This window comes from Mus pahari, chromosome 2 (assembly GCF_900095145.1).
Source record: "Mus pahari chromosome 2, PAHARI_EIJ_v1.1, whole genome shotgun sequence".
In the NCBI taxonomy this organism is placed as follows: Eukaryota; Metazoa; Chordata; class Mammalia; order Rodentia; family Muridae; genus Mus; species Mus pahari.
In genome coordinates this window covers 19,219,164-19,225,265 of record NC_034591.1, presented here as the reverse complement: position 1 = coordinate 19,225,265, position 6,102 = coordinate 19,219,164, and the positions used below count along the sequence as shown (strand labels likewise).

The window sequence follows — 6,102 nt, the reverse complement described above, 5'->3', positions numbered from 1 at the left end:
ATAAAGGCGGGGGGGGGGAGATGGGGAAGAGGCACAGTCTTTAAAAATTTAATCTCGGGCTGGAGAGATGGCTCAGCGGTTAAGAACACTGACTGTTCTTCCAGAGGTCCCGAGTTCAAATCCCAGCAACCACATGGTGGCTCCAAACCATCTGTAATGAGATCTGATGCCCTCTTCTGGTGTGTCTGAAGACAGCTACAGTATACTTACATAAAATAAATAAGTCTTTTAAAAAAAATTTAAGGGCTGGTGAGATGGCTCAGTGGGTAAGAGCACCCGACTGCTCTTCCAAAGGTCCGGAGTTCAAATCCCAGCAACCACATGGTGGCTCACAACCATCCGTAACAAGATCTGACGCCCTCTTCTGGAGTGTCTGAAGACAGCTACAGTGTACTTACATATAATAAATAAATAAATCTTTAAAAAATAAATAAATAAATAAATAAATAAAATTTAATCTCTTAACTTTGGGCTCCTATTAAATAAAATAAAAGTTAGCATACTTCGCATTCTAAGAATACTGAGGGCGCAGTCACAATCCGATGAGAGGAAACCCAGACTCCAACCATTTTGAAAAGTTCAGTGTCTGACGTCTGGGACTTACAAGTTGTCTGGTCTCCAAAGGGCTTGGGTAGGTCCACCTCTCTACTTCTGCCATCTGTAGCATGCACATCGTGTCTGATGGGCTCTGGCCAGCTCCACACCATACCTGCCAATACTCCTTCATGCCTTTAAACCCAGGAGCATAGGGGAGACGCTTACAAGTTACCGAGTCCAGCCACCAGCTAGAGATGCAGCCTCGGCCCCCTCTGAACCATAGCTTCTGTATTCTGATCCTGAGGAAATACTTTTTCAAAAGATTTTACCCCAAATGATATATCTATATTTATGTCATCTATATCTCTGTATATATATATATTTGAGACAGGGGTTCTCTGTGTAGCCCTGGCTATCCTTGAACTCTATAGGCCAGGTTGAGTTTTTTTTTTTTTTTGGTTTTCTGAGATAGGGTTTCTCTGGGTAGCCCTGGCTGTCCTGGAACTCACTCTGTAGACCACACTGGCCTCGAACTCAGAAATCCACCTGCCTCCGCCTCCCAAGAGCTGGGATTAAAGGCGTGCGCCACCACACCTGGCTCCAGGTTGACTTTGAACTCACAGAAATTCACTTGCTTCTGCCTTCTGAGTGCTGGAGTTAAAGGCCTTGTGCTGCCACCTGGTGAACCCCCAACGGAGTCTTTGCTTCCCTCTGACCTGCCACAGGCCAGGCCTCCATGTCTGCATTACTTTCAGCTGTATTTCCTATGCTGAACGCTTAGCGGCCATTCTAGCCCAGAGTTCTACGTGCTTCCACAATTCTCCCCAAAGCAACATGGCCAGGTCTGCCACAGCAAAATCCTGTGTCTGGTGCCAATTTCCGTCCTAGTTTTCTTTTTGCTGCTGTAATAAAGTACTGACCAAAACCAAATTATGGATGAAAAGGGTTATTTGGCCTCTCTGTCCTGATTACAGCCCCTCACTGTGGGAAGTCAGGGCAGGGGCTCCAGCAGGTTCAGAGGCAGAGACCACGGAGAAACACTGCTTACTGGCTTGCCCCTGCGACTTGCTCAGCTTTCTTTCTTTCTGTTTTTTGTTTTGTTTTTCGAGACAGGGTTTCCTCTGTGTAGCCCTGGCTGTCCTGGAACTCACTTTGTAGACCAGGCTGGCCTCGAACTCGGAAACCAGCCTGCCTCTGCTTGCTTTCCTAAGCAAACCAGAACCACCGTCCCAGGGGCGGGGCCATCCACAATGGGCTGGGCCCTCCCACGTTAGTGATCAGTCAAGAGAATGCACCATCGGCATGTGCACAGGAGAATCTGATGGAGGCAGTTCCTCAGCCGAGACTCCCTCTTCCCAGGTGAGTCCAGGTTGTCTCAAGTTGACCAAAAAAAAACGAGCCAGCACAACAAAATAGAACACTGAAGAGACGACTCCATGGCTGAGTCGTCACACGAGTCATACAGGGAGGATGTCCTTCTCCATGGGGGAGCATGTTGTCATTAAAGCAGGAAAGCCAGCAAGGCATGGAGGGCACTACCAGATGACTCAGCTCCTACACACACACACACACACATACACACACACACACACACACACACACACCACATCATGCACTTGTTCATGCACACACACATGTATGTATGTAAACACATATCCTATCAACAAAGACCTATATGCCACCCCCTAGCTCACACACATGAACACACACACACACACACACACACACACACACACGCATACACACCATACACGCATTCATGCTCGATTCATGATTTGTTCATAAACACATATCACACCCACAAAGACCCACATACCTCCCCCTTGCCTCACCGACACACATGCACACATGCACACATGCACACACAGACACAAGAAAGCACACCAAATCTCATGAGGGTCCTGATTCAACTCCCGGGCTGTATTTTTTTTTTTTCTTTAGCCAGGCAACTGTCTCGCTGTCACATCCTGGTTTCCACGTGACCCTGAGATGGGTGAGGTAAAGCTCTGGCTGGCCCCGGCTGTCTCACCTGTACTCTGGGTGGTTCTGTAAACACGGTATCAGCTCTGCGGCTGGTCTGCCCTCATGACAGATTTGATACACAACTGTGAACAAGGGGAACTTGTCCAGCAGCCCCTTCTGCTTGAGGATGCGGTACACCTGGGCAGAGGTGTGTGGCCCTTGCAGCTTCTGTCCCTTCAGCAGCTCCTTCTCCAACTCCTCAATACTTTTTCCTGTCCTGGCGAAGGCTTCGGCTACCTTTCGGTTCCGCCCCCCGTAGCAGGTAGTGATGAGGTCGGCCACCCCGCAGCTCTCCAGGAAAGTGGCTATGGACACCTGACCCTTGGAGAAAATCTTGGCAAAAGCAATCATCTCCATGAGGCCCAGGCGGATGACAGCAGCCTTGGTGCTGTCACCACTACAGAAGCTGTCACAGAAGCCGGCCCCCATGGCCACAATGTTCTTTAGAGCCCCGCACAGCTCCACTGTGTCTGAATCTTCTATCACAGTGACTTGGAAGTTGGGGGTCTGAAACAGTTCTTTAAAGAGAAGGCCATTCTGCAGCACCTTACTGCCAATGGTGGTCTCGCAGAACAGCTCTGCGGCCACCTCGTTGGCTAAGTTGGCCCCCATCAGCACGCTGACGTCTATGTTCACTTTTTCCCGGATGATGTCAGAGATGAGTTTCAGGCTCTCAGGGCTCTCGTCGATGCCCTTGATGAGGGTGAGGCCCCGGGCCTTCCTGGGCACTACTTCAGCAATCTCATCACAGATGGTTCGAATGAACTGGTGTGGGAAAGCAAACACCAGAAGGTCTGCATCCTGCACGGCCTGGCTGAGACTTGGGGTGGCCATCACATTCTCGGGCAGCCTGTGTCCAGGCAGGTACTTTATGTTTTCATGGTCACAGTTGATGATGTCTGTCAGTTTCCTCCCATCGACCATTTCTTCAAATACCCACATCTTGACCGGGGAAGCAAACTTCTTCATGGTCTTCACATTGTTCCCGATGATTTTTGAAACAGCTGACGCCCAGTTCCCTGAGCCCACAATGCTCACCTTCAGAGGCTCTGCCACCACTTCCAGGCTGATGTCCTGCTGTGGGGACTGTGTCTTCCCAGCTGGCTGCTGGTCAACACCTGTTTGGTCTAGTCTGCAGGTGCCCTGCCCTGCCTGCCTCCCTGTCTGCTTAAAAAAGACATTTACAACCCGAGTGTGGTGGCTCATGATGGTAATTCCTGTTCACGAAGGCTCAGGCCGGAGAATTGACGAAAGTCTAAGGACAGCTTGAGCTACAGAGAGAGACTATCTGAAAACAAATAAGATAAATATATTTTTTTAAAAAGGAAGGCTGGATGTAGCTCAGTTGGTAGTGTGCTTGGGTAGTGTGCACGAGGCCCTGGGTTCTAGCCCCAGCACTGCCTAAGACAGATGTACTAGTAAACGCCTGTGAGTGACTCCAGCACTGGGGAGGTAGAAGCAGGAGGATAGCAAGGTCAGGGTCAGCCTTGGCTCCAAATAGAGTTTGAAGCCTTGACTCAAAATCAATAAATGACTGAGTGGATGAGCCAGATCAAAAGATTTGATGTTTAAACTTTGCATATTTGATAAAATTAAGAAAATAATGATTTTTAAAAGCATAATTATGATTGCAATGTTTATGGATAGTTTGTTTGGGGGCAAGGTCTCCTGTTTTTAGGCCAGCCTTGAACTTTGGATGGCCCCATTTCGCCTTTGGAATGCTGTATTTGTAAGCATATACCACCATGCCTGGTTTATGTGGTGCTGGGAAATAAACCCAGAGTTTCATGCATGCTGGACAAATACTCTATCAGCTGAGCTACATCCCCACCCCTGACCACACACACACACACACACACACACACATATATATATATATATATATATATATATATATATATATATATATAATAAAAAAGAAGGGCTAGGTGTGGTGATGGAAGTCTTTAATCCCAGCTCCCAGGAGGCAGAGACATGTGGGTCTTTGTGAGTTCGAGGCCAGTTTGTTTTACATAGCAAGTTCTAGGCCAGCCAGAACTATATATAAGATCCTATATATAATTATAGATTATATATTTATTATTACAGTATTATATATTGTGTTATGTAATATATGATATATGATATGATAAAATATATAAATTATATAATATAAATTTATACATTATAATAACATATATAATATATAATATATGATATGTATAATATAATGTTATATACAACATTAGGTATTATATAATTATTTAACATAATTATATAACATAATATATATGATACAATATTTTATATATCCACAAACACACAGTCTTTATCCTTTGGAGATAGTATGTGCATGTGTGTCAAGGCCAGAGGTTAACATTAGATTTGTTCCTCAGTTGATTTCCATCTTATTTAAGAAGACAGTGTCTGTCATTAGATCTAGAGCTTGCTGAATGGACTAGACTGATGGTTGGCAAGCCCCAGGGCCTTCTGTCTCTGCCTTTCCAGTGAGCGGATCACACAGGCTTTCAGTGTGGGCTAGAAACTCAGATCCTCATGCTTGCCTGGAAAGCATTTTATCAATTGACCTATCTCTTCATCCACATTCAATTGTTTTGGTTTTTGTAAGGGTTAAGAATATTAGTTGGGCAGTAGGGGCTGCTTACTTAGCATGTTGGAGGCTTTGGGTTCAACGTCTAGCCCTGGAGGGAACAAGTTAAAATGAAAACAAATGAGATATAAAGACAGAGGGTCCATCCCAGGGTAACTAATCCCCCACAGAGATGCCTCCAGAGGAGCCTGGTAATTATGAAAAGGGAGATATATATATACCCTGTAAGCCACTTGTCTCACCGTGACAAAGTGGCTGACAAAACAAGAGAAAGCAAAGTTCTCTTGGCTCATGCTGCTGGAGACTTAATCATGGTGAGGAGGCTCTGCTGCTCGGACACCTGTAGTGAGGTGAGGGCAGGGTGGAGGAAAAGAGCTCACCTTGTGACAGCGAGGAAGCAGAGCTAGAGAGGAAGGGACCAGGGACAAGATATACCCTTTAAAGTCATATTCCCCAGTAACCTACATCCTCCAACTATGCCCCACCTTGAACAGTTCACTCAACTATGATGTCATAGATGGCTTAGTCCCCTGGTAAGGTCAGAGCCATTATGATCCAATTATGTCCCCACAGCCCATCAACTGGCATGGAGCCCTAACTCCATGAGACTTCTGAGAACGTTTTAGAGTCAAACAATAACGTGACCTATCATATGATCCTCACCCAAGCATTTGTACAAGAGACACGAGGACACAATTCTACAAATAGACTTGTATGTGAACATCAGAGTGGATCTCTTAAAATAGTTCTAGAGTGGAAGTACTCATATTTCCATCAAAAGCAAAAAAAAATATTAGAGTGCTAATCAGCAATAAAAACAAACAAGCTATCAATACACACAGCTACATAGTAGCTTCCTAAATAATGCTGAGTGAAAAGACAAAATGAAAAGTGGTACTAGATGACTTATTTCAGTTTATTATCATGATAATTCAGTGGTTGCCTAGAGATGA

General features: G+C 45.6%; 1 pseudogene; it reads right to left on the bottom strand.

Moving 5' to 3' along the window:
- Positions 1-2,562: 2,562 nt before the first annotated feature.
- Positions 2,563-3,765, bottom strand: LOC110317279 (annotated as a pseudogene).
- Between the last annotated feature and the right edge of the window lie 2,337 nt (positions 3,766-6,102).